Below are 27,992 nucleotides of genomic sequence, written 5' to 3' on the forward strand. Positions count from 1 at the left end.
CCTCCCAAGCCTAAACCGGAAAATCATCTTGCCAGAAAGCTGCCCACTAGGACTCACCATTGCTTCTTTTCCTTCCACCCAGAACCCCACTTCTTCTCCTGGGCTGCAAGTAGCCATCCCTGGGAAGCCAAGAGGCAGGCACAGGATTCGACCTCCCAGCAGCCAACTGCACCTCCCCAGGCTTTGTAGAACAAATGGTGGCTACTACTAACCCCACTTAGCCACACGTAGGCCAACCTCCCAGGGCAGAGGAGGCCAAGCCACAAGCATTCAAAAGGCGACTGGCCTAATTCCTCGAGTTTCCCCAGGCTGATGCCAAGGTACTTTGTCCACTGATGTCACCACCCTCCATCATGCGGGGGTTGGGGTTATCCCAGGGACTGGCCAGTGGCAGAAGGAAGAGCACCTTGCTGGACAGCATGGGGAGCTGGGAAAAGGAAGCCAGCATGTTTCTGCCCAGTTTTGGGCTGAGGCCCTTCTGCATGTCAGGCAAACATGAGAACCACTACACTACAGAAACTCCATCAGAGTGCGCTGCCCTGCCCCGCCCCTCAAATTCCATGCACTTTGGTGGTGCTCACCCTGGCACATACTGAGGGGCGAACCCGGAGAACATGGCGGCAGCTCTTCAATGGGTCAGCTGGAAGAGCAGAGGACTGGAGCTGGGGCTCAGGAAGTCGTCCTTACATCACCCTTGTGACTCCAGCTTGAGGGAGAGCTGCTTTTTCTTCCCTTGCTGAGAAAGAGCAAGAGAAGAAAGAACGGTCAGGTGGGCCAACTGGGTGCAGAAGCCATTGCTGCCTTTTCCTGCAGCTAAGCCTGAAACGAGGGACTTGCATTGGGTAAAGGAACTGCTGCATTTCCAGGAAACAGCCCACTGCTGAAGCCTGGGATTGAACCAGGAACCTTTAGATCTTCAGTCTAATGCTCTCCCAACTGAGCTACTTCAGCACCTGCAGGGAGCCTTTTTGGGCTGCTGCGTCTCACCTTGAAGCTTATTCTCAATAAACCATCACTCCAGTCAATAATGGCCAATGCAAGACGGACATCGCTTGCTATTTTAGCACTCGGAAATGTCATTAACTAGTCTTTGGATCTCCCGAATGCTGTGCTTCAGTTCATGGGGGAAAGGCGAGAGAAGCAACCTTTGAACAAAAGGCCTGGGGTTAACATCCTAACGCTGTCTGTCTCCGACTGTAACACTATTTAATAGCAGCCCATCCTGTGCTGGTGACAGTTCCATTGCTAGGTGTTAGCACAGTTCAGTTACTGTTAAAATTAAAAGTTTCTATATGCTTAAAGGAAATGATTTTTTATTTGCTTATATATGGCATGAATAAATACAGGTTTACACATCCTAGCATGAAAATGTATTTTATATGACAGAGAAAATCATGTATCCAAACAGTGCATCAAAATAATGCAATGAGCTACAAATGCAATAAAAAATAAGGTATTCAATGGTTTAACATATAGAGCGGGGGTGGGGGGCACCGAAGACACTTCTTGCCTGGGACGCCACTTGGTCTAGGGGAGGCCCTGTCAGGGAGAGCAGGAGTTAGTGTCACATGCCTATTTCCAGGCTGTTATCTGTGGGCACCTGCTCTGGGGGAGGGATCGCGGCAGCCCGGACTCAGGGCTGAAACAGACCCCGGATTGAGGGGGTGGCTGCAGGGTTTGCAGCGCTCTGATGTCTCAGACAATGTGTCTCCCCAAAGCCTTGGATCTGTGTCCCCAGACGGCTCCTGCGCTGCCTCCGCTCCTCTCACAGTCTATAGCAAGGAGCAGCAGCAAGGGTCAGGGATGAGCCATAGGGTACTAGGTGGGGGGCAGAGGCTTCAGGACTAAACCCAGCACCCAGAGCAGAGGGGGGTATGAGGCTTTTCCTCTCTCCTTAGCCACGTGCTATGGCCCTGAGAGCTCTGTGAAATGCCTCCCCGCCCACAGCCTGGGGAAGGGGAAGGAGTCTCAGGTTCTAGCGTGATTTGAATGAGGATCGCTGGACCCTAGAACCATTCACTGCCCTTTTCCAGAGAAACCTGTGATGCACAGAACGGGGCTGAGATAAATGCTGACAGGAGCCAGGATTTGCTCCCCTGGAATAGTAGCAGGACTGGGCAGCTGGAAATCTCCCCAAAGGAGCTGAAGCCTTGATGGGTCAGACACAGATGCCCCAGGTACTGCATGGGGGGTTTAGGTTTGTTTCTGGACAATTGCAGTGAGAGTCTTATTGTCTCAACGTTTCAGTAGAAAAATTCAGACCCAAACTGTCTGTGGCGGGGAGGTGGATAGCGGTTTCTTTGGGTTTGATTTACTTTGTTTTCTCTTTCTCATTGTAAAAGCCTTTGATGATTTTGATGGGAACAATGTTGGCACAAGGCCAAGGAAAAGTAAGAAAAGTTAAAAATCTGCATTGGAGTGAGGGGGTCTCTGTGGGCCAGGGCAGGGGTGGAGATTTTCATGGGGAGGGGGTTAAGGGATGAATGAGACACTTTTGTGGGAACACAGGGGGCTGTTTTGCAGTTTAATTTTTCCAAAGGGAAACCTCCCCACTCTCCCTGTGCTGCTGCCCAGCTCAGACCCTACTGACACCCCTGTGACGAAGTGGGAATTTTTGGAATGTTTTGCATATTGTGCATGCCTCAGTTTCCCCTATTTGTTGCATGATTATCTACATCAGAGGTCCAAAACGCAGGGTGCATCCCGCCAGGTGGAATGAAGTAACACTCAGGGGAATGGAGCTGGGGCCCAGGCCAGCCCCCAGAGTGTGTGGGGAGGGAGCACCATCCAGCTCCGCTCCTGGCTGTAGCCCCAGCTGCTGGCCTGGCTCCCAGGGCTCCACTCCCAGCCCTACACCTGTGGCTCTGCTGCCGGTCTCTGCCTCCAGCCCCAGCTCTGGCCCCTGCCTCAGCCCCCTTACCCCTGTCTGCGTCCCTTCCCCCACAGCTGTGGCCCCATTCCCAGGTGTGGCTCATGGGGGCACGGACAAGGGTAAGGGGGGGCCTGACCCTCAAAAAGTTTTGGGACAACTGATCTCGGTGCTGGGACAAGGGTGTTTACTCTGTGGAGACCCCCAAAGGGCAGGTGTGGCTGCTGTCCAGCTGCCTGGGCCCAGACAATGGCCACAAATTCTGTCTCCTAGCAACTGCTGGCCGGGCGCACCTGCTGCAAGACACCAGCTGGCTGGGACAAGTTGGAGAACAAAGAACGAGGTGGAGGCCAGGTGAGCAGGTTACCAGGGAAACAGAACAAAGGACAGAAGAGGGGAAAGGGCCTGGCTGAGTTGGGCTGTTGGAAGCAAGGAGTCTGCTGGGTTGGGGACTCGACGGGAGAGCCCAGGCTCTGAGTTCGGGGTCCCCCCCAAGATGGACGTTGCTGAATCTTCCTGCTTCCTGTGCGAACACAGAACTTTCCCAGTCTGGATTCCAGACCCCTAATGAACCTTCTGTTGTACAGCACTGGCTGAGAGTCACTGGTGATTGTGTAAGTTGGGGGTGCAGGACTCCTTTGCGGGGTGGGGGGGTGTGAGGCTTTCCCCGGTGTCCTGCTAAGGTGACTCACTACAGGAAGCTCCTGGCATGGAACAGGGGGGCTGAAAGGTCCAAGGTCAGTCCCAGTAGGTGCTGAAGGCAAGGAGGTTTTCCGCAGTGACAGCGTCCCCTGGGCGGTGTCACACTGATGAGGGCTCTGCCTGGGTTTGGTTCAGAGCTGTCCCAGAGCACTGAGCCTGGGTCAGGCCCCCAGCATGTGACCTGCAGGCTCCACTCTGGCAAAGCTCCCTGTCCCTGGGCTTTGGCATCACCAGCCCCTGCTTAGTGACTAGGGGTCAGTTTAGGGGAGTGATTCCCAAAATGTGGGGCATGCCTCCTAGGGGGGCTCAGAGGAATGTTCATGGGGGCACCTCAGGGTTGAGCCAGCCCCCATGGAGGGCATGGAGGGAGCAACACTCAGCCCCACTCTGTCCCAGCTCTTCGCCCACCCTCAGCCTGAGCCTGAGCCCCCGGCCCAGCCGCGACCCCCTTACCTGTGTCTGCACCCCTCTCCCCAGCAAGCCACAGCCCCACTCCCAGCCCTGGTTCTCAACCGCGGCTTCCGAGGGGCCTTGGCCATGGCTAGAAGGGCACCGTGTGAAAAGTTTGGGGACCACTGGTTTAGGGTGACGTCCTCAATTGCTTCTTTGCAGTCCAATAAAAGCTATTCCTCACCCACCTACCCCCTATCAGGACCGACTAGGTATGTTCTGCTGCCCTTCACTCATGCAGGAAGGATAACAACATTTCATTCCACTCAGTCCTAAAGTGATTTGTAACCCACCACCAGCCAAAACTGGTCATTTTGGGAAAGTGGCCCCATCATGCTGCATACCTAGGCAGAGTAGGTGTGTCCATGCAAACACGGTCTGTTCCTGAAGTCTTTCCCCCAGCTCCTCACTAGATGTGAGGGGGGAGCTCATTCAGCCCCTGCGTCCACTTAGTGTTTCAAAACTCCTTAGTGTCCCTATCTCTGCTGGCCTTAGATTTCTCCTCCTGTTCATCTTTCAGCAGCTCAGATGAGGTGGCCGAGTGGTTAAGGTGATGGACTGCTAATCCATTGTGCTCTGCATGCATGGGTTCGAATCCCATCCTCATTGGACACATTTAGTCTTCATCCCTCCTTTATAGACAACCATCTCCCCCATTGGTACAATAACAGACCCAACAATGTTGCTTCTTGCAAACAAAAACCTTCTCAGGAACTCAGAACTCCCTTGCTTTAAATTAAATGTCTAAATCCCAGATTTCTTTAAAAAAAAGGATTCTTTAGTCCTGTATTTCTTAGTTTTTATCTCAAAAGGTAACATCCTCATCATCTCCCCCAAACACCCTGGGACCTGCCGAAATAATTAAAATACCCCCATCCTGAGCAAGGCCAGAACAGTGAACCAGAGCTAGTGTCTAGGCCAAGCTGCTCTGAAGGAGGCAATTCAAACATTTTCTCCCTGCTTCCCTTGGCAAGGTCTGACTGAGAAAACAAAATTCCCCAAACTGAAAATTTTCTGCTGAAACACCAACTAGTCTGGATGGGGACTTTGATATGAATGTATTATTATTATTATTATTATTCTCTTCTGATTTATCTCAGTTCAGTGTTTGTCCTCCAGATGTGTTTGCAGCTGCTGAGTTGTGGGGGAGAGAGGCCAAGTCATGATGTCTCTTCCTCCCTTTCATAGTTTCTTCCGACTTGCTAGGAAGCTCCTTTGCTACGATGTGAGTCAAGCAGTGTCCATTGTCGCTGTGCTATCTCGGAGAAGTCTGCATTGTACACGGTTCCTGGGATAGTCCTTGGGAGTGTGGATCCCTTCAATGGGCCAGCAGCGAGTCTGGCTCCTCCCTTGTCACACCTGAAAGTCTGGTGGGGGGCATTTCCCAACCTCATAACATATCTCAGTAACACACACAGAGCAAAACTTCATAACTTCCCAACCAATGCGAGCACACACAATCCAACACGATGTTAATGTTCAACAGATCAAGACTTTTGAAATGATACGTCACAAGGCAGACTTTGTACAAACCATGTCATCATTATATGAGAGTGGTGAATATGGGGCTTCCAAGGCGCTGCTTTGAGTAGAGTGTGCCACACCTGGGCTTCCATTGCAATGGAGACGTACCCTTAGAGTCCATCTCTCCTGGGATAAATATGGCAGCAAGGCTGGCCTGGGTCATCTGACTTGGGCTCATGGAGCTAAAGCTGAGAGGCTAAAAACTGTGGTGCAGATATTTGTGTTCACACTGAAGCCTGGGTGATCTCCAGGGCCTGCAGACATCAAACGATGAGGAATTCTGCACACAGAGAGGACCCTGCTAGTGGAAAATGCCTTTGGAAAAGCCCCTTCTTGTCGGGTTACATCATCCCTATGCTGCCTTGGTGGAAAGTTACAGCAGCAGGACAACAAGAATAGAGGGATGAGATGAAGTTGTTATGAGAAAGTAGGGAACTGCCAGAGCGAGGCAAATGCCAGGTGGCCTAATTGGAATCAGATAAGTTGCATGGGAAATGGGAAACCTGTAAGCAAAGGGCCATGCATGTGAAAAGTGTGTGTATCAGACAAAGAACCAATCAGCAGCAATGTAATGTTGGTGTGTCTGACGTTTGCTAATATGGAGAAGCTTATATAATATGATGCATTGTAAATAATAAATGACTTAGCTGCCAATCAAACTGACTGAAGAGCTTTGTTCATGCCCGCTTGAGAGGCACCGAAACGCAACAAATGGTGACCCCGACGTGATTCGTATTGAATCATGATAGTGTCGGGAGCCTGAGCCCAGAGGCGAACGGCCAGGAGCCTGAGCCCAGAGGCGGGGAGTGCCTATCCGACGTGATTCGTATCGAATGCTGAAAGTGTCGGTGGCCTAGTCTCGGTGGCCTGTTCCAGGCGGAAGAGCCACGGCGGGGAGTGCTGGAGAAGGGCCAGCCCCCGGGCGTCCAAAGGAGAGGCGCATCTGAGCTCAGAGGTGAGCGGCTAATATGGGAACCGCTGCATCAGCGGAAGAAGAAAAGCGGCTATAAGCCGGAGGAAAGTGGCTACAAGCCAGAAGCCAGGGGAAGGCGGCTATAAGCCGCGGAGGAAAGGGCAAAGCAGCTAACGTGAGTACCGCTGTATCAGCTGAAGAAAAGATAACACAGAAGCTTTATTTGCACATTATGAACCGACGGGGGGAAAAGATTTCCCCTGCTGCACTGATTTACTTATTAAGAAGAGAGGGGGAGTTGGGGAGGCTCCTCCTGACCGGCCTTCGGGCACAGGACGAGGAGGTGCTCCGCTGGAAGCGAGCCCTGGACGGGAAAACTTTGGAGTGCATGGCGCAGGCAGAGGCTCGTGAGCAGGCAAAGGCTCGTGAGGAGGTGCTCCGCTGGAAGCGAGCCCTGGACGGGAAAACTTTGGAGAGCATGGCGCAGGCAGAGGCTCGTGCCGTGGCCCCGGAGGTCGTTTGGACATACAAGCAAGCAAGTTGTTTTGGCAGCAGCCCGGAGAAGGCGCCCCTCGCTGGCTGGTCTGAGGCGGGGACAGTGCCGGGAAAACCGTTATGCTTCTTCGGTATGAGCAGCAACAGCTGGGTGTTCTGACACAGGATTTACAGATTAAAAGAAGCCAAGCAGGAAAGAAAAGGAACAGGATGATTTAATCGAAGAAAAGCTCATTCTTTTCTTGCCCCAGTCAAGGACACTAAGACTTGGCGAACAGCCCAGACTAAAGAGAGCTTGACTGGGCCCAAAAAAGCTAATGAGAGCTGCAAAATCCTGCCAGGCACTAACGGACTGTGTTAGCTGTCTCCTTTTACAGGTATGGAAGAGCTGCCCAAAGATCCTAGCAGCCCTGCCATTTTTGCAACCAGGAGACTGACTGCTGGGACCCATGATTTTATTGCAAAAGACCCCTTCACATCAGGAGAATTTTTCTACTGATGATTGGCCTAATTATTTTTTAGTTCCATTGTACTTTTAAACAGCAGGAAAAAAGGACAAGGTAACGTGCTGGCTAATTTCTCCCTTGTCCGCTGCAGCCCCCACGTCCTGATTATTTCCCCCATAGAAGCTGAACCACGACGGTGGTGGAAAAGAAGAAAAAACACTCACGTTGTTGATATTGCCAAAGTCCAGAAATTCCTGACTAAAAAGATATTGAGAACTGACCCTGGTGAAGAAATAAAGAATTGTACACTGGCAGGAAGAAATTTGGGACTCCTGCTGAGAAATGTAATGTTAATTGGATTCTGGGACTTATTTTACAGGCTGCGCCCTGTGTTTTGGATAAAATTTTTAGCATATATTGCCCTCCCTAATTGGATTGTAATGATATTACCCCCCCCCCATTACTACCCCGGTTTTTTAGAGTTTGATTGTTTTTTGTTTTTAAAGTTTGAGAAAACTCAGCCAAAAGGTTTGTTGAGTATTCTCAAGGGGGGGGGGAGTTTATGGTGTTATTAGGCATGAATTTAGGTAATTTGGAAAAATGGCTTTGAATTTATGTGACCCAAAGTACCTTTATGTAAAGTGCTTTTGTTAGCCTTATTAGATTTTGTTAATTTTGTGTTATGTGCTGATTATTGGTTGTTGTAGATTGCTTGATACTAGATGTAGCCTATATTTAAAATAGATAGGCTGATTGCAGATGTTGTAATTAAAGTTATATGCATAAAATGTAGCCCCCACGGTGGGAAAGTACAGATAATTGCTTGCAGTAGAGACTAGAAGGGTGGGGGCTAGTTAAGAAGTACACCCTCCTAGCTAAATTTATAGTGAAATAAGTTGGTGTTTATGTAAGGAACGGTTTAGCAAGAGAAAAAAAGGATCGGGCCCAGGCGGCGGGCAACAGACAAGAAGCTTGGAAAACTGGTTGATAACCTTGAGGGTGTAGTTGATAGAAAAGGTAATTAACTACAAGCGAGTAATGTTAGGCAGAGTAAAAAGTTAACTCTGTGGTTGCTAGAGGGAACAGCAGTTGAATTTTGTAAAGATGCTAAAGAGTAAAGTTTTTGGTGTTTTTGAAATGTTTGTAAATGAATTTAGGTAAAGATATTAGTTTGTAATTGTTTGGCTATGAATAATTTTGCTGTATTAGCTGAAGAATGTATATAGTGCTATGTAATTGTAATTGTATTAGGCTTTAGGGCATTGTAAGTGATGATGTTTTTTTTTTGTTTGTATTTAAAAGTAGAAGTTAAAAGTAAAAAATTTTAAGCTGTTAATAGCTTTGAATTTAGAAGTAAGCTAGGATGCAATTGTATTACTGTAAATGATTTAATTGATGAAGTGATTTTCCTGTTTTGTACGCCCTTTGCAATGAAGTTTGAAGAGGTTTATTGGATGTTTTTCTTTTTTTTAAGAAAAGAGGGGGAGATGTCGGGTTACATCATCCCTATGCTGCCTTGGTGGAAAGTTACAGCAGCAGGACAACAAGAATAGAGGGATGAGATAAAGTTGTTATGAGAAAGTAGGGAACTGCCAGAGCGAGGCAAATGCCAGGTGGCCTAATTGGAATCAGATAAGTTGCATGGGAAATGGGAAACCTGTAAGCAAAGGGCCATGCATGTGAAAAGTGTGTGTATCAGACAAAGAACCAATCAGCAGCAATGTAATGTTGGTGTGTCTGACGTTTGCTAATATGGAGAAGCTTATATAATATGATGCATTGTAAATAATAAATGATTCAGCTTGCAATCATATTGGTTGTTGTGCTTTATCCGGCCCGCATGCAACGCAACACCTTCTGTCACCAGCTGTGGTCGTACAGTGCTCAGTGCTCTGCGTTGTGGCCTCAAGAGCCATGGATGCAAGTTGAGTTACGATGACCTTTTCCTTGTCTCCATGTTTCTTAGGTGCCTCCTTCCGACACTTTCAGAAAAAACGACTGGTTTCTTTTGGAAGCATCTGCACTGCAAGGCAAAGGCATCTTCTCTGCTTCCTCAAAAGATTGACCAAAAGGTGGGAAGAGCAGACACATTTGGCAAGGGACCACTGGGTGCTGCATCCCTAACCTCCACTTTACCTGGCAGGTGCCTGGCCCAGCTTAGCCACAGTGCTGCTCTCTGGGACTTTTCTCCCAGCTGCTCCATTTCTCATCACTGACAATCAAAAGGAAGGTGACATGGCCTCTGTGTGTGGACATCCCCAGCAAATCACAAGGACGTGTGGCACAGGCTCTCATGTTGCAGCAATTGCAGTCGAAGCAACCGCCATGCCAATGCCAGTCACAGCAGCCTTTTCATCAACTCCAGGCTTGTGATTTGATTCTTTCCAATGCTTCTCTCCAAAGAAGCCTTTTCCTTAGCAAGCAATTACTTGGATACCAAGAGAGGTCTCTTCTGTTTCCTAGAAAGACACAGGAAAATGTGAGCAGAGGAGACAAAAGCCATGCAACAAGGCACCACTGGGAGTTGAACCCAGGATCTCCTGTTTACTAGACAGGTGCTTTAGCCAGCTAAGCCATGGTGCCTACCTTGCAAAAGGGTTTACAACTGTTCCATTTGATGGTTCAGGATAACACCTGCAAATTCCAAAGTACAGACGTTCCCCATTTCCCTCAAGACTTGCAGACCTTGAGGTGTCTGGCTCTCCGTGCACAGCAAGCCACAGCTGAGTTGACAGAGGGCTTCTAACATGTGCTTCTCCCACCAGCCACTGTGATCATATAGTGGTTAGTGATCTGTGTTTCAGTTGCAGCAACCTCGGCTCAGTTCTGAGTCATGGTAACCTTTCCTTCAGCTCTAGATTTCTCATTTGCCGCTTTCCAAGTGTGGTGAGGTGGCTGCCCCAAACAAGCAGAAGAAAGATTAAGGCAGCCTTGCAGAGGCTGTGCAGAACCCAGCCTATCAGGAAAGGGCTTATTGGGAGAGCCAATCAGGAGAAGGCTTGCTGGAGCAGCCCATATATAAAGGGCTGCTCAGCACAGCAAGAGTCAGTCACTCCTTGGAATTTGAGGAAGAAGGATTGGCTGCCCTGAAGGAAGGAGAAGGGAGGGCACCATGATCAGAGTAGTGCTGGGTGGGTAAGGGGAGCATGAGTGACCTCCTGGCCGACTACTGCCAGACTGAGGCCCTGATACGAAGGCGGAGGAAGGTGCTAGGTCTGTGGGGAAGTGGTCCAGGGAAACAGATGGCGGGGGTTGGAGGTGCACCCTTTTTGCCTCAGTCACCACTGACACAGGTGGCTACACCCTGGACTGCAGCTGGCCACTGAGGCAAGTGTCTGGGTAGAGGACGGCGGCCCCCGGGAAGGGGGGAGAGACCTGAGTGGGGCACAGCCAGAGGGCTGTGTCCATAAGAGGACATTGAAGTCCTGAGAGCGACATGAGTCCTAATGATAGAACAGATGGCAGCCAGACGCCACTAGATGAAGGCGCACCAGGGGACCAGAGCTAACTGCCAGGATGGCCAACAGGAGGCACTGCAGTGGTGAGACATGCCCCATGGCACCAAGACTTAGCCGCAAGGAAGGCTCTCTCTGTTTTGAACCACTACTTAGAAGGATTCTGCTGACAGGTCTTTTCTTTTTATGAAAAGAGATACAAAAAAGGAGCCAACAGAGACATTAGGTTCAGCAAGGAAGAATTGTCAGGCCAAGCCAGGATTTCCTGGTTACTAGGAAGGCTCTTCAGCCAGCTCTTCCCAAAGACCACTATCCAGAGGCCTTTTAACAGCCACTGCAGATGTTCATCGACAAAGAGATGCCAAAATAGAGTTCTCCACTGCCTGCAGCCATCACACTACCAGGAGTTCTGTGCACAGAGAGGCCCCTGCTGGTGGAAAAAGGCTTTGGTAGAGACTCTTCTGACACCAGCCATGGTCATATAGCATTTAGCACTCTGTGTTGTGGCTTCAGCATCCACAGATGCAAGTTGAGTTAGGGGATGTTTTCTTGTCTCCACATTTGTCTAATGGCTCCTTTCAACACTTGTCACCAAAAAGACCTGTTTCTTTTGCAAACAATGTACAGCTAGGCAGAGGCAGTCTTCTTCATTTCCTCAAAAGATCACCAAGCTGCGGGGAGAGGAGACGCATTCAGCCAGGCACCACTGGGTGCTGCATGCTGAATCTCCTCTTTATTCAGCAGGTGTCTGTGAAGGACATAATCTACACAGTGTAGAGGTCAAGAATAGGAGTTTATTACACACAGCGCTGGCGGAGTGTCACCTTGCGTATTAGGCTCAGAGACACTGTCAGTCAATTGATTACAATAGAATATATAGATTTTCCATGGGCAGGGTAAAGTGACGGGGTAGGCAGTTCCACACCCCAGGATAGGTTCTGCACCAAGACAAGATAGCACAGTAGCCAATGGCTAACAGGTTACATAATGTCTCCACCCATGGTCTCAAGTTAGCAAGTTAACATTTAATGAATAATTTGATAAAATGTGAGTAGTATAAAATATCTATGTTGAAATTCTGATTTGAGGTCCATAGGAAAGGAGCAACTCTTTTGATTGTCCAACAGGTACATTCCTAGGGGTTAAAGCAAAGAACCAGTGAAAGCATATGGCAATAAAGATTGTTTTCTGTGTGTCTAAAGGCAAGGCATTGGTCTCTTGGGAGGGAAGTGGAAAGATGCCATATCTTATACTGACATGTGCCTACTTCTCATAAACTCAAGATTGGATCTGTGGGAACATCTCTCTACAGAAGAGATTAACAGAAAAGGAAAAGGGATTCTTTGCTCAATTTGCAACTCTGAATAAGACACAATTATTTACTTCTTAGCTCCAACACCTGGCAATTTGCTGACCAGGCCTATCTTAGCAGGCAAGGCTTTCTGTTTACCCAGCTTTCTCTTCGCTGATCACGATTTGCTAGGCCTCTGGTCCCTTGACCATACTCTGGACTTTGGCTCTGGAAAAGAGCTGGCACAATCCATAGATCAGGTTGTTATATAAACTGCACATGGATTTGAACCCTTCACATCCAGTAATGGCAAAGTCCTTGGTTCCGGCTTGTAGCAGTGATGGAATAAACTGCAGGTTGAAATCAAGTCTCTGGAGTACATCCACACCTGGGATGGGTCATTCAGTCCTTTGTACAGAGCTTCAGTTTGTAGCAAAGTCCATCCAGAGGTATGAAGCAGGATTGAAGACAAGATGGAGACGAGGCATCAGCCTTTTATAGTCTCTTGCCATGTGGTCTTTGCTTTCTTTGTCCCAAGGACGCTCTATCCAGCACGTGGCATAGAAAAACTTTAAAGTTCTGTCCATAGGGCAGATCCCTGCACACCTTGCTGAGTCACAAGGCATATCTGACTTCTCTCAGTGGGCCAGTTGTATAGCTGATGGTCCTTAATGAGCCATCAAGCAGGCTAGGCAGAACTGACACCAATTTGTCTGGCTGGAGTATTCCCCGGAAGCAGAGCACAAGTTTGAAATACGGGCAGCATAGACCCAATATTCATAACGTCAACTACAAAAATGATACACATCCAGAGATAGCATAATTCTAATCAGCCAATCATAACCTCTCCATAGACCCCTTACACGACAACCTTTCTATAATATTGGCTGCAAATATAGAACAGTGGTCGCAACGGTGAGCTATACAGTTACAGATTATGTCAATAACGTCACAGGAGATGACACGGCATCAGTGAGACTGATACTGGAATACTGCCTCCAGTTTTGGTGTCCTCATTTGAAAAAGATGTTGTGAAATTGGAGCTGGGTCAGCAAAGAGCAACCAAATGTTCTGAGGGCTGGAGAAAAATGCCTTCTAGGGAGCTATTGAAAGAGCTCAACCTGTTTAGCTTATCAAAAGAAGATTGAAAGGTGACTTCATTGAAGTGTTGAAGGGCCTTACTGGAGAGAAAAGATTGGCTATTAAAGGGCTCTTTAATGTAGCAGAGAAAAGCATAACAAGCCCCAATGGCTGGACGGTGAAAAGAGACAAATTCATATTACAACTAAGGCACAAATATTCAACAGCAAAGATGATTCACCACAGGAACAAGCTACCAAGGAAAGTGGTGGATTCACAATCTTCTGATGTCATTTAATGAAGACTAGATGCCTTTCTGGAATGTGTTTACTCAAAAAGTAGCTATTGTGTCATACAGGAGGCCTGTGATATGCAGGGGGTCAGATTAGATGCTCTAATGGTCTCTTCTGGCCATAAAGTCGACAAATTTCTGAAAAACTGAGTGTAGCATTGGGAGCAGCGGCTGATGTTTTACTGTCTAGCCGGCTTGCTTCCTAGAACGAATGCTCCTTGAGTGGGGTGATCCACAGGGAGTAGCTCAAACCTCCAAAGTCCCTGGGCAGGGGCAGGACATTAGCCCAGCAAGGGAGGGGTGTGGCAGTGACATCACAAAGGCTTTTTGCAGGACCTCAGACTATTGGTCAAAGGTGGTAGGGAGGTGGTGACCTCACATAGAGATGCTGACATCAGCACGGCAGGACAGGGGCGAGGGGCCAGGGAAACCTCAGAGACCCCTGTGGCTTTGCTTCAGCAAGTCTCCTTCTCCAGGTCTCTCTTTGAGGACTGAGAGTATTCGGGTTCACATATGTGAGCGCCAGGAGGAACCTCTTTTGAGTTTTCTCCTTCCCTTTTCCTGATTTTACTAGAAAACAACCATCCCTGTTTAGAAGGTAAGAGCCTCCTTGAGGTTTGAAACCTGTTCAGTCTGATCCATCTGGTGACAGTTGAATTCTAGGCATGGAAAACACGAGCTTAAGGAGGCAGAATTTTATTCTGCACCTGGGATTTTGTCCCTTAGCATCACTGGGGACATTTGAGTTTGTCCTTTTTGTTTCACTTTTTCCTCCATCCCTCCCTCCTTTCTCTTCTTCTCTTGCTTCTTTTGTCCTTTCTCCTGTTCCCCTCCCAACACCAGGAGAGAGGTGTGTGTGTGTGTGTCTATGTGTGTGTGTGTTGCGGGGGAGTGCTCGGCAGCTCCCACTCTGGGAGGTCCAGCCAAAAATGTGGGGCTGAAATAGTGCTCGGGCAGTGATCCCCACCTGTGACCTGGGCCATCCTTTGGGCTCTCTGGTGAGAACCCTCAGCTTCTCATCCTCAGTCTCTACCCTGATTGGCTGAGCAGGGGGTTATTGACAGGGAGGAGACTCAGGTCCTTGTTGTTCTCTTTGAAGACCAAGGAAATAAGTCAGAACCAGTTCTATGTTTGATGAATTTTGCTGCTTTGCTGCATTAATGAGCAGTTCATGATTCTCTCTAACATTGCAGTTCTCCTCAAATACTTGCTGAATAATTACTGTGCACTGTTGTTGGTCTGGAGCTCATCTGAGAGCACTTTATTCAGGTCAATTAATGTAGGAAATTCAAGATCCGATGGTTAGTTTGAAAATCAGGGCTCTTGGGTCCTATTCCCAACTCTGCCACTGGCTGGCTGTGTGACCTAAGACAAGTCAATTCTCCTTTCTCAGCCTTAGCTGCTCCCTCTTTCAAATTGGGATAATAATGATCCACTCCTACCTACCTCAACACACTCACTCTTCCCCAACATACACGTTATCTCTCCCCCCACACACACACAGTCTCCACACTGCAGTTGAAAGGCAGCTGGCAATCTAGTAAGATGCCCATTGAGCAATGGCTTAGGGAAACCTGCTGGCATTAGACTTGTTGGGGCCTGAGGCTGAAGTCAAAAGTCTGAGCCCCACCACCCAGGGCTGAATCCCTCAAGCTCTGGTTTTGCCCTTCCCCCACTTGGGCGGAGCTCAGGCTTTGGCTCCCCCCTGCCCTGTGTGGGAGGGGCTTGGTCCCTCTTTCCAGGACCAAGCAGTAAGTTTTTTTGGCAGAAGGGGGTTGCAGTGAAAAGAAGTTTGAGAAAACCTGGCCTAGAGCATCTCCATTACTGAGCTGCAGCAGCAATGTTGCGGGGGAGTTTGAAATGTTGACGTGTCTTTAGCCTCTGAACACATCTAGACTTGGCTCCCTGTGGCACCCTGGGTGATCAGACACTGAAAGTACAGCCATGGAGACACCACGCAGCCTAGCTGGCAAGAATCAAACTGCCACAGAAAGACACCTCTGGTTTCCTAGCCCAGCTCCCTAAGCCCTCAGCCACAACCACTTAACACAGGGGCTTTTTTACACACTGGTTCTGTTCTCACTGAAGGGTCATTTCCAATGGTTTGCTCAGACCAGCTTCCCCAGCACCCTCACTGCTGTGCAGCTCTGTACGTGTGGCCATGGCTGAGCAGGAAGAATTCCTGCCCATTTCCCCAGTGGCTGGAGCATGGCTAGAGTGTGTCTGTGGTTAATGATGTTGCTGTAGATTGTTCGTTTCCTGCCTTGGCAATTCAGACAGTCCCTTTTCCCAACATATCTCCAGCACATCAGTAATTCCAATAACGGGCAGGTTTTCTCTGGGGCACTGAGATTTTTCAGGGAGTTGGTGGCTCCTTTCTTTCCTCACCCTGGAGTAAACTCAGCTTTTTATTCTGTGGTTAATGTTTTATGGAATAACAGCAGCAGCTTGAAGAAAGAGAAGAGTGAATATCTCACTGACAGGGCTGAAGGTGGTCACGTCCTCTCTGTTTGACCATTGCCATTGCAGGAGAGAAGGCTTCAATGGAATTGAATGCCCTGGCTCAGACAAGAGATACAGGGAGGTTTTGCTGTTCATGGATCTGTGCAAAGGAAATTGTGTCTCTGTGTGAAACTGAGGAGGGAAATGAAATGCCCACAGGGTGGCGCAATGCCCTAAGCTAAGGCAGGAGTGGGAAGGACTAGAGCTGAGGAATGACTGAAGTGGACTCACGTGGGATTGAAATGACATTTGTTTCTGTCAGGTAGTGAGAAATGTGACATTAATTCAGATGCGGGGTTGAGGCTTCCTTAGCTCCTTGTAAAAAATTGAACTTGATTTCCCAGAAGGGAGAAAGGGAAAGTCTGGGGCTGCCTTTAGTCCCTGGTTGGGGTCTCCTCGCCAGTGGAAAACATCCCTTGTTTGGTGCTGCCAAGGGGATCGTGCAGAGCTGAGACGTGCCTCGGCTTGGATCAAAGGGGGAATTGGATGGAATTTATCACACAACCCTCCCTGCTCCCCAGAGCCCCACGGGGAGAATCTAGAGAGGGGGGAGTCATTCCTCCCCTGCGCTCCCAGAAGAGCTGCTAGGACTCCTTCCTGCCAGCTACTCACCCCTGGATTCACCCTCAGCTCCTGGGATCTTTCTGCTCCAAAGGCACCAGAGGCCTGGGGCGGGGAGGGTGTCACTGTACAGTCTGAAACACAAGGGAGGTTTCTGGAATTGAAGGAAGGAGCGGAAAATGGAGAGGAAAGAAACAGAGAGAAAACGCCTCTTCTCTCTCCCCTCCCTCTCCCAGCAAGAAATGTGACTAAGGACCAGCGTTAGGGGAACTGATGCCCTGGGCAAAACTTGTACTTTGGCATTTCCCATCACCCTGGGCAATCCTCCCCTTTAGTGCTAGCTCCTGCACTCCCAACCCTTGCGCCTCCTTCACCCCTAACTCCTGCCCCCTCCTGTGCCCTAACCGCAACGCTGTGTCCCCTTTGCCCTTAACTCCCACACTCCCCTCCTGTGCCATCAGCCACTGCCCTGCTCCTGCACCCCCTTCACCCTAACCCCTGCACCCACGTGGGGACACTGACCTGTGTACATGGAGCAGCTGGCATTGCTGCCTGCTCCTCCCTGGGATGCTGTTCCTCCGGGCACCCCAAGGGGCTGCAGGGGCAGGGCGAGAAGCGACATCATCCGAGCTCCCTGCATCCAGGTCACTTTCCTCAGCCGGGCTGTATCAGGGGAGGGCAGAGAGCAGCAGCTTCTGATGCTCCCCTCACAGCCCAGCCCAGGTGGGGACAGTGACCAGGACGCATGGAGCACATAGTGTTGCTCCTCGCTCCCCCCACCCTCTGTGGGGCCACGGAGGAGCACTGGGGCAGGGGAGAGCAGTGAGCACCTTTGCACTGCCACACGGTGCCCTTTGACCCCCTGGAGCCCTGGGCGGCTGCCGGGGGCCCCACCCCTAAGGCCGGCCGGGCTCCCCAGCACGAACAGCAGAGACACAGGGAGACTGGCCACCCACTGAGCAGAGGTAGCCTGGGCAGCTCGTAATGGAGGCTCGGGGGGCTCAGCCTCCCCAAACCTTGCGTCTCCAAGGGGGCAGTGGGGCCCATGACTAGGGGCCCTGTCCAAATTGGGGCCCCTGGAAAAGTCTCCCCCATGTCAGCCCCAGGGCTGGAGGAGCTCCCACTCCCTGCTACGGCCTGGGGGCTGCAGCAGGGGCAGAGAGCGTCTCTGGTCTCGGGGCCGCAGTGGGGCAGGGGTAAAGGAGTGACAGGGTGGGGCCAGTGGTGGAACAGAGGTGACAGTGGATGGGGCCGTGGGTGGAAGGTGTGGAAGGAGGCGGAGCCACAGACAGAAGTGGGGGGTTATGGTTCCAGTTCTGGGGCTCCCGCACTTGTTCTCCCTTCCCTGGGCTTTAGCATCACTAGCCCCTGCTTAGCGAGTAGGGTACAGTGGTCCCCAAAATGTGGGGCATGACTCCTAGGGGGACACAGAGGCAAATTCATGGAGGGAGCAGCGCTCAGCCCCACTCTGCCCCAGCTCTTCCCCAACCCCACCCTCAGCCTGGGCTCCTGACTCCCAGCCCAGCCTCGACCCCCTCAACCCTGTCCGCACCCCTCTCTCCCCAGCAAGCAACAGCTCCACTCCCAGCCCCGGTTCTCAACCGTGGTTTTCAAGGGTGCCACAGCCATGGATACGAGGGCACAGTGTGAAATGTTTGGGGAATCACTGGTTGAGGGTGATGTTCTCAATCACTTCTATGCAGTCAAATAAAAGCTATTCCTCACCCACCCACCCCTCCATCAGGATGGACTAGGTATGTTCTGCTGCCCTTCACTCATGCAGGAAGGATAATAACATTTCATTCCACTCAATCCTAAAGTGATTTGTAACCCACCACCAGCCAAAACTGGTCATTTTGGGAAAGCGGCCCCATCATGCTGCACACCTAGGCAGAGTAGGTGTGTCTGTGCAAACACGGTCTGTTCCTGAAGTCTTTCCCCCAGCTCCTCACTAGATGTGAGGGGGGAGCTCATTCAGCCCATGCTTCCGCTTAATATTTAAAAACTCCTTATTGTCCCTAGCTCTGCTGGCCTTAGATTTCTCCTTCTATCTCTTTCTTGACAGCTCAGATGAGGTGGCCAAGTGGTTAAGGTGATGGGCTGCTAATTTATTGTGCTCTGCACACATGGGTTTGAATCCCATCTTCCTGGAATGCTTTTAGTTTTCACCCCTCCTTTGTAGACAACCATCTCCCCCTTTGGTACAATGACAGATCAAACAATGTTACTTCTTGCAAACAAAAACCTTCTCAGAAACTCAGAACTCTCTTGCTTTAAATAAAATGTCTAAATCCCAGATTAAAAAAAAAATTCTCTAGTCCTGTATTTCTTAGTTTTTCTCTCAAAAGGGAACATCCTCATCATCTCCCCCAAACACCCTGGGACGGCCCCAAATTATTAAAATACCCTCAACCCGAGCAAGGCCAGAGCAGTGAACCAGAGCTAGTGTCTAGGCTGAGCTGTTCTGAAGGAGTCAACTCAAACATTTTCTCCTGCTTCCTTGGCAAGGTCTGACTGAGAAAACAAAATTCCCCAAACTGAAAATTTTCTGCTGAAAAACCAATACTAGTCTGTTTGGGGACTTTGGTTTGCAAGTATTATTGTTATTATTCTCTTCTGATTTCTAAATCAGTTCAGTCTTTGTCCTCCAGGTGTGTTTCCAGATGTTGAGTTGTGGGGGAGAGAGGCCAATTCATGATGTCTCTTCCCCTCTTTCATAGTTTCTTCCAACTTGCTAGGAAGCTCCTTTGCTACCATGTGAGTCAAGCAGTGTCCATTGTCTCTGCGCTATCTCGGAGAAGCCTGCATTGTACACGGTTCCTGGGATAGTCCTTGGGACTGTGGATCCCTTCAATGGGCCAGCAGCGAGTCTGGCTCCTCCATTGTCACACCTGAAAGGCTGGTGGGGCATTTCCCAACCTCCTAACATATCTCAGTAACGCACACAGAGCAAAACTTCATAACTTCCCAACCAATGCGAGCACACACAATCCAACACGATATTAATGTTCAACAGATGAAGACTTTTGAAATGACACCTCACCAGGCAGACTTTGTACAAACCATCTCATCATTATATGAGAGTGGTGAATATGGGGCTTGCAGGGTGCTGCTTTGAGCACAGCGTGCCACACCTGGGCTTCCACTGCAGTGGAGACGTACCCTTAGAGTCCATCGCTCCTGGGATAAAGATGGCAGCAGGGCTGGCCTGGGTCATCTGACTTGGGCTCCTGGAGCTAAAGCTGAGGGGCTAAAAACTGTGGTGCAGATATTTGTGTTCACACTGAAGCCTGGGTTCAGAAACCCTCATGGAGCCTCAGAGATTGGGCTCAAGCCCATATGTCTGCACTGTAATTTTATAGAGGTTGGGAGGGAGTTTAGCAAGTGGAAATGGTAAAACCACATTGAGGAACTGGACCACTGACCTATCAGCTCTTAACACCCAAACTTTCAGTAACTCTATTATCAGTGCCTGTGAGTGTAATTTAAACCATAGATCCATCTAGCTCTGAATCTTGTCTTCTGACAGTAGCCAATACCAGGTGCCACAAAAGCCACTCCTCAAGGTACCACTGGGAGTTCAACCGAGGATCTCCTGCTTACAAAACAAAGGTTTTAACCAGCTAAGCTATAGTACCTGCTATTATTTAAAGTATCATGTTTGCCCACACCTGACTTTCTGCCAATCCCCACTGGGCCCTAACAAGTGTTGCTCGTGTTTGGATTCTGTAAAGCAGAGGAGCAGATGAAGTTTTGCTCCCAAGGTGTGTGTGTGATTCTTTGGACAGGTCTACACTACAAAATTAGGTTGGTGTAATTACATTACTTAGGCTGGCAATGCAGTTCTATAAACGTAATCCCAGTGTAGATAGTGGCTCAGCAGTCAGAACTTTCTGGAGCTATGAAAGGGGAGGGGCCCAGACTCTGTAGCAGGAATGCAGGGCAGGTGAGTTCACGGCAGGCATGGTGGGATACTGGTGGAGGCCAGTTATGGTGATATAATGACCAGCAGCATTTACACTGACAATTTGTCACTTTAAGTTTGCTGCAAAAAGCTCTAGGCCTCTTGTCGAGGTGGTTTTATTTTGTCACCAAAACAGGGCAATTTTGTCGCCAGACGTGGTATTGCAGTGTGTGCACCAGCCAAAAGCTGCCGACCGAGGGAGTGTTGTGTGTTCTTCACACACCTGAGCAATATAATGATGCTGAAATAACTTTGTAGTGCAGACCTGGCCAAAGATTCTCTCTCTCTCTCTCTCTCTCTCTCACACACACACACACACACACACAGAGAATATCCCTAAGGAATTAGAATCACCCGCTGCCTTCCCCTGTCCCCCCTACACCCCTTGCAAGGAAAACCTCCTCTGCTTTGCAGAATCCAAACACAAGCAAAGCGTGTTCAGGCCCCAGTGGGGATGGCAGGGAGTCAGGTGTGGGCAAACATGATACTTTAAATAATAGCAGGTACTATGGCTTAGCTGACAGACTGCAGATTATAACCCAGGAAGCCAAATCCTTCCCCAAACTGACAGGTGAAGCAGAAGATCCCCTTGGAAAGATCAGGATTTTTGCCTTTAAAAACAAGGAAAATGTGCATTGTTCTCTTCTGTCTACAGCGAGAGATTGAAGAAGCGCAATAGATTTCATTGACTGGAGGTTGAGAGGGGATTTAATCACTGTTTTTAAATACACAGTTTTAAAAATTCCCAGAGGGGGGAATATCTGATTTTAAAGGGTTCTTTAATTCACCAGATAAAGGTTGAACACGACCCCATTGGTTTGCAGTCAATGTCACAAAATGCCAACTGGAAATTACCATTTTTTAACTGTGAGGCTAATTATCTAGTGGAACAAGCTCCGTAAGGGACATGGTTAATTCCCCATCTCTGCCCTGTGTAAATGAAGACCGCAGCTCTTGCTGCAAGACACCTGGTGTGTGGGTGTCCCTGTTCCCCCTTCAGAACCTCTGGTACATGGTGCTTCCCTCCTCCCAGTTCAAGATCCCCATCATGTGGGTGCTCCCATCCAGGATCCCCGGTGGGTGTCTCTGTCCCCCACCCCATGAACTAGCTCCCGTGTGTGGTTTCCCCTGCCTGTCCCCATCCGGGATCTGTGGGTGTCTCTGTTCCCCTTTTCAAGATCCGTGTTGCTTGGATGCATCCCTCCCCCCAAATCAGAATCCCCAGCATGTGGGTGCTCCCATCCCCCCATCCAGGCTCTGCGGGGGGTGTCTGTATAAAAAGAGACTGTGTCTCACTGTCTTGCCCAGGCTACACTGCAGGGGCTATTCAGAGGTGCAATCCCACTACTGATCAGCATGGGAGTTTTGACCTGCTCCGTTTCCCGACCTGGGCCGGTTCACCCCTCCTTAGGCAACCTGGAGACCCCAAGCTTCCCTGGGATCACCATATCGATGCCGAACTTAGTGTGGACACCCGATCGGCACAGCCCCCTGCAGCCCAGAACTCCTGAGCTCAAGCGATCCACCAGCCTCAGCCTCCCCAGGTGCTGGGATCACAGGCACCAGCCACAGAGCCCGGCTTATTTCACAGCTTGGCAACTGGAGCTTTAAACTCTGCTTGTGAGCTCTGTGCCTTGGCCAGACGGGGACAGCCTGGAACTGGGAAATGCTCCTGCTTCCCCCGCCCCCATCTCATGTTGAGCTGCAGGCGCCGCTGTCGTCCCAGATAAGATCCCGGATGTTTCAGTGCCCCCCTTCCCCCGCCCAGCTCTCCGGGTACCTCTGCCCCCCAGACAGAATCCTGGATTAGCAGACAGACCAATGGAGAACTGCCATTGAGTCCAGGGTAATACTCCACTGCCATTTTACCTTTTTCGCTTGCTAAACTCCTTCCCAACCTTGTGGGGTCCCAGAGCCTGGTATTGAACCTGAGCCGAGATGTCTACAGTGCAAATTTACCACCCCGCAGCGCAAGCCCCGGGAGCCTGCACTGGCACGGGGCAGCCGTGGGTGTTTCATTGCAGTGCGGACATAGCCCAGCATTATGTCTACACTGCCATTAACACACCCACGTCACTATTCTCAAACCCTGGGTCAGTTGATTCAGGCTTGTGGGGCTTGTGCTGCAGGGTTATAAAATTACAGTGTAGACACTTGGGCTTCAGCCCAGCCTCCGAGACCCCACGAGGGGTGAGGGTCTCTGAGCCTGGGCTCCAGTATGAGCCCCAGGAGCCCAAATCAGCTCATCCAGGCCAGCCGGGCCAGCGGGATTTTACCACAGTATAGATGCCCTCTCAGGGTACGTCTACACTGTAATGTAAGCCCAGGGTTAGCAGAAGTCATGTCAGCAGCCCCAACACATAAACGTAAACCACAAGGGAAAGACCCACCCCCCAGATAAGCTGGGCAGTGTCCTTCTCCCTACGGTTTGTAAGTCCAGCAACCAAAAGTCCTTTAACATGAGCCATCCCCGCTCTGCACCCCACTCACAGCTGTTGTCCTTAGTCAGTGCAAGCCCAGAGGTGCCTCTGTAGAGTTCACCTGCCATCCTGGGTGGAAAAGGGGGAAATAAGAAGGCACCGTACTCACTATGTTGTCTAGGGACTCACTCATCCCTCCACTGCCACCCTGTCCTAACGTTGGTCTAACACCTACATTTTAGTATTGAGACCCAGGCCCCAGCCCGCTTGGCTTTGGAACCCCTGTCCCCTGCCTAGCAAGTGCTATTGAATTGAGGGTGAGTCCCTCAATCAGGGTCTGCCAAGCACAGTTGTGCTGCCCTCGATTCACACAACAAGGATAACAACCCTTTATTTCTCCTGCCCCTGTAACATGGAGACTGGGAATCCAACACCAGCCAAACATGATCATTTCGGCAAGCAACCCAACATATTTCCCACATACTGTAAAATCCACATGCAGACTCCTACACAAAACCTTGCAAGAAAATCTTCCTGAGGGGGTCTGAAGCACTTGCTGCTGGAGGGATTGAGGGAGCCGTGGGTTGGGATTGAGGGGCACTGGGAATGGGAGGGGCTGTGGGTGGGGATTGAGGGGCACTGGGAATAGGAGGGTGCTGTGGGTTGGGACAGAGGAGAAGGGTGAATAGGAGCAGGCTCTGGTTGGGAGTGAGGAGCAGTGAGCATAGGAGGGACTGAGGGTTGGGTCTGAGGGGCACTGGGAAAAGAGGGGACATGGGTTTAGGCTGAAGTGCATCTTCATTTGGGGATCCAGCAGGACAGGGGAAGGCAGCAGGTGATTCTAATTCCTTAGGGACATTCTGTGTGTATGTATGTGTGTGTGTGTGTGTGTGTGTGTGTGTGTGTGTGCAGGGGAGGAACATGCTCTATGCCCAGAGGCCTTTATTCCTCCAGGCTGCAAGGACAGAGGGGCTGTCAGGAAGTTGCCCCTTCAAACCCACACAGAAAAAGGCCCTTCTGAGGAAAGGGAAAATCCTGCAGAGAAAAAGTAACATCAAAGAGGACATGAGAAAGACAGTTTAAGATCTTCATGAGTAGTTTATCACCTGACCATGGATTTGAACTGTGGATCCTCAAATTAAAAGTCTGATACTTTACCAACTAAGCTAGTCAGGCTCATGAAGCACAGGAGCAAGTTGGTGCAGAGGAGAAACTAGTCAAGAAAACAAGAGCAAGAAACAATAGGGGAAACCTGCTGCTCTCTCTGGCCCAGTCAACACTACGAGTTTATATCAAAACGTCTGTTAGTCTATAAGGTGCCACAAGACTCTTTGCTGCTTCTACCAACTGAGCTAGCCAGGCTCAGGAAAAGTGCAAGTTGGTGCAGAGATGAAGCTAGTCAAGAAAATTCTTGGGTGAGTTCCCAAAGCCTGAAGGGTCAAAAATATTGTCACGGGTGGTTCAGGGTATATGTTCACCCCCCCCAAAGCAAACGGAAAAAAATTGTTTCTCGCCTTTCTTCAATGTCACCATATGTCTACTGGATGCTGCTGGCAGACGCGGTGCAGAAGCGCTACACAGCAGCATCCCCTTTCTTTCCCTTCCTGAGGGCAGCTGCTATGGGAGGACTGATATCTGTCATCGTCGTCCCGTGAGTGCTCCTCGTTGGCCTTAGTGAGGTCGGACAGGGGTGCCTGGGCAAAAATGGGAATGACTCCCAGGTCATTCTCTTCTTTAAGCTTTGTCTAATGGAGATTCAGTCCTGCCTGGAATATCATAGCAGCTGGAGGCTGCCCTCCCCTTCCTGCCTTTGAGCTCTACTTGCAGAGGCAATAAAGTCAGTGTTGTTTCAAATTCATGTACTCTTTATTACTTCATCACACAAATGGGGGGATAACTGCCACGGAAGCCCAGGAGGGGTGGGGGAGGAGGGAAGCAATGGATGGGGTTGTTGTAGGGGCACCCCCTAGAATGACATGCAGCTCATCATTTCTGCTAGATGTCTGGGGCTCTGACCTAGAGCAGATATTTGCTTCTCTAGTTCTTTAGTAGGCTTGCCTGATAGTTTAGCCAGGACTACCTCTTCATTAAACAAAACTTAAAGAAGAGAATGATCTAGGTTGTCTGTGGGCGAGGACTGGCCTGCCACCCAAGGCCTGTGAAAGTGTGGGATCATTCTCCAGGATGGGTTGTAGATCCCTTAGACATACCCTTAGAGCCCCGACCAGGGCTATTCTATCTACTGCCCAAAATCCACAAACCCGGAAATCCTGGATGCCCCATCATCTCGGGCATTGGAACTCTCACTGAAGGACTGTCTGGATATGTGGACTCTCTACTCAGACCCTATGCCACCAGCACTCCCAGCTATCTCCGTGACACCACTGATTTCCTGAGGAAACTACAATGCATTGGTGATCTTCCAGAAAACACCATCCTGGCCACCATGGATGTAGAGGCTCTCTACACCAACATCCCACACGCGGATGGAATACAAGCTGTCAGGAACAGTATCCCTGATGATGCCACAGCACAACTGGTTGCTGAGCTCTGTGCCTTTATCCTCAGACAAAACTATTTCAAATTTGATGACAATATATATCTCCAGATCAGTGGCACCGCTATGGGCACCCGCATGGCCCCACAATATGCCAAAATTTTTATGGCTGACCTGGAACAACGCTTCCTCAGCTCCCGTCCACTCACGCCCCTTCACTACCTACGCTACATTGATGACATCATCATCTGGACCCATGGGAAGGAGACTCTGGAAAAATTCCACCACGATTTCAACAGCTTCCACCCCACCATCAACCTCAGCCTGGACCAATCTACACGGGAGGTCCACTTCCTAGACACTACGGTGCAAATAACTGATGGTCACATTAACACCACCCTATACCGAAAACCTACCGACCGCTATGCCTACCTTCATGCCTCCAGCTTCCATCCCGGGCACACCACAAGATCCATTGTCTACAGCCAAGCACTGAGGTACAACCGCATCTGCTCTAACCCCACAGACAGAGACCAACACCTACAAAATCTCCACCAAGCATTCTCAAAACTACAGTACCCGCACGAGGAAATAAGGAGACAGATCAACAGAGCCAGACGTGTACCCAGAAGCCTCCTACTGCAAGACAAACCCAAGAAAGAAACCAACAGGACTCCACTGGCCATCACATACAGTCCCCAGCTAAAACCCCTCCAGCGCATCATCAGGGATCTACAACCCATCCTGGAGAATGATCCCACACTTTCACAGGCCTTGGGTGGCAGGCCAGTCCTCGCCCACAGACAACCTGCCAACCTGAAGCATATTCTCACCAGTAACTGCACACCGCACCATAGTAACTCTAGCTCAGGAACCAATCCATGCAACAAACCTCGATGCCAACTCTGCCCACATATCTACACCAGCAACACCATCACAGGACCTAACCAGATCAGCCACACCATCACCGGTTCATTCACCTGCACGTCCAGCAATGTAATATATGCCATCATATGCCAGCAATGCCCCTCTGCTATGTACATCGGCCAAACTGGACAGTCTCTAAGGAAAAGAATAAATGGACACAAATCAGATATTAGGAATGGCAATATACAAAAACCTGTAGGAGAACACTTCAACCTCCCTGGCCACACAATAGCAGATCTTAAGGTGGCCATCCTGCAGCAAAAAAACTTCAGGACCAGACTTCAAAGAGAAACTGCTGAGCTCCACTTCATCTGCAAATTTGACACCATCAGCTCAGGATTAAACAAAGACTGTGAATGGCTTGCCAATTACAGAACCAGTTTCTCCTCCCTTGGTTTTCACACCTCAACTGCTAGAACAGGGCCTCATCCTCCCTGATTGAACTAACCTCGTTATCTCTAGCTTGCTTCTTGCTTGCATATATAAACCTGCCCCTGGAAATTTCCACCACTTGCATCCAAAGAAGTGGATATTCACCCACAAAAGCTCATGCTGCAAAACGTCTGTTAGTCTATAAGGTGCCACAGGACTCTTTGTTGCTTTTACAGATCCAGACTAACACAGCTACCCCTCTGATACTTGATACAGTACAGCTAATAACCATTTTTGCTAACTTGCAAAAGGCAAGGGGATGCTGGTGTGTAGCACTGCAGTACCGCGTCTGTCAGCACCATCCAGTAGACATACAGTGACGGTGAAAAAAAGGCTGAATGGGCTCCATGGTTGCCGTGCTATGGCGTCTGCCCGGGCAATCCAGGGAAAAGGGCGCGAAATGATTATCTGCCATTGATTTCATGGAGGGAGGATTGACTGACGACATTTACTCAGAATCACCCACGACACTGTTTTTGCCCCATCATGCACTGGTATCTCAACCCAGAATTCCAATGGGTGGGGGAGACTGCAGGAATTATGGGATAGCTACCCACTGTGCAACGCTCTGGAAATCGATACTAGCCTCAGTACATGGGCGCACACCGCCAAATTAATGTGCTTAGTGTGGCCGTGTTCACTTGACTTTATATAATCTGTTTCCAAAAACTGGTTTCTGTAAAATTGGAATAATCCCATAGTGTAGACATACCCTGAGACAGCTTTAGAACCCTCTACCCACTATACGGCCAAGAGACAGCAACTCTCAGATCCTGTGTGGATTGTCTGATGGGCTTGGGGCCAAGAGCAAACTGCGTACCCCCTGCCAGAGCAGGAGAAGTAAAAATAGGGGCTTCCCAAAAAATGGGAAAGGAAGAAGAGAGAAGCAAGTGGAAAAGGAAGAGAACGTGCAGACACAGGACCCTACCTAAATTCTGAAATAGATTACAAGAAAAAAAGAGAGAGAGAGCAGCATAAAGCAAACTTAAAAAACTTTCAGTAAGAACTGAATTAGAAACCTTTAAAACACCAGTTTTCACACTACCTTTACTTTTCTTCCAAATTCTACCAAAAGAAATTAAGACTTGCCACTAAACAACAGCTTTAAACAAGCTCAGATAACAGAAAAGAAAACCAAAACATTTATTTTTAAATTTGTTTTATAAGAACTA

General features: G+C 49.6%; 3 non-coding genes across 3 annotated transcripts; 1 reads left to right on the forward strand and 2 right to left on the reverse strand.

The window, feature by feature from the left end:
* Positions 1-878: 878 nt before the first annotated feature.
* TRNAF-GAA lies at positions 879-951 on the reverse strand. The gene has a single exon. It is a non-coding gene; the product is annotated as a tRNA-Phe (tRNA).
* Positions 952-4,548: 3,597 nt separating this feature from the next.
* TRNAS-GCU lies at positions 4,549-4,630 on the forward strand. The gene has a single exon. It is a non-coding gene; the product is annotated as a tRNA-Ser (tRNA).
* Positions 4,631-9,908: 5,278 nt separating this feature from the next.
* On the reverse strand, positions 9,909-9,982 carry TRNAT-AGU. The gene has a single exon. It is a non-coding gene; the product is annotated as a tRNA-Thr (tRNA).
* Positions 9,983-27,992: the final 18,010 nt, after the last annotated feature.

Source organism: Mauremys reevesii, linkage group 17 (assembly GCF_016161935.1).
Source record: "Mauremys reevesii isolate NIE-2019 linkage group 17, ASM1616193v1, whole genome shotgun sequence".
In the NCBI taxonomy this organism is placed as follows: Eukaryota; Metazoa; Chordata; order Testudines; family Geoemydidae; genus Mauremys; species Mauremys reevesii.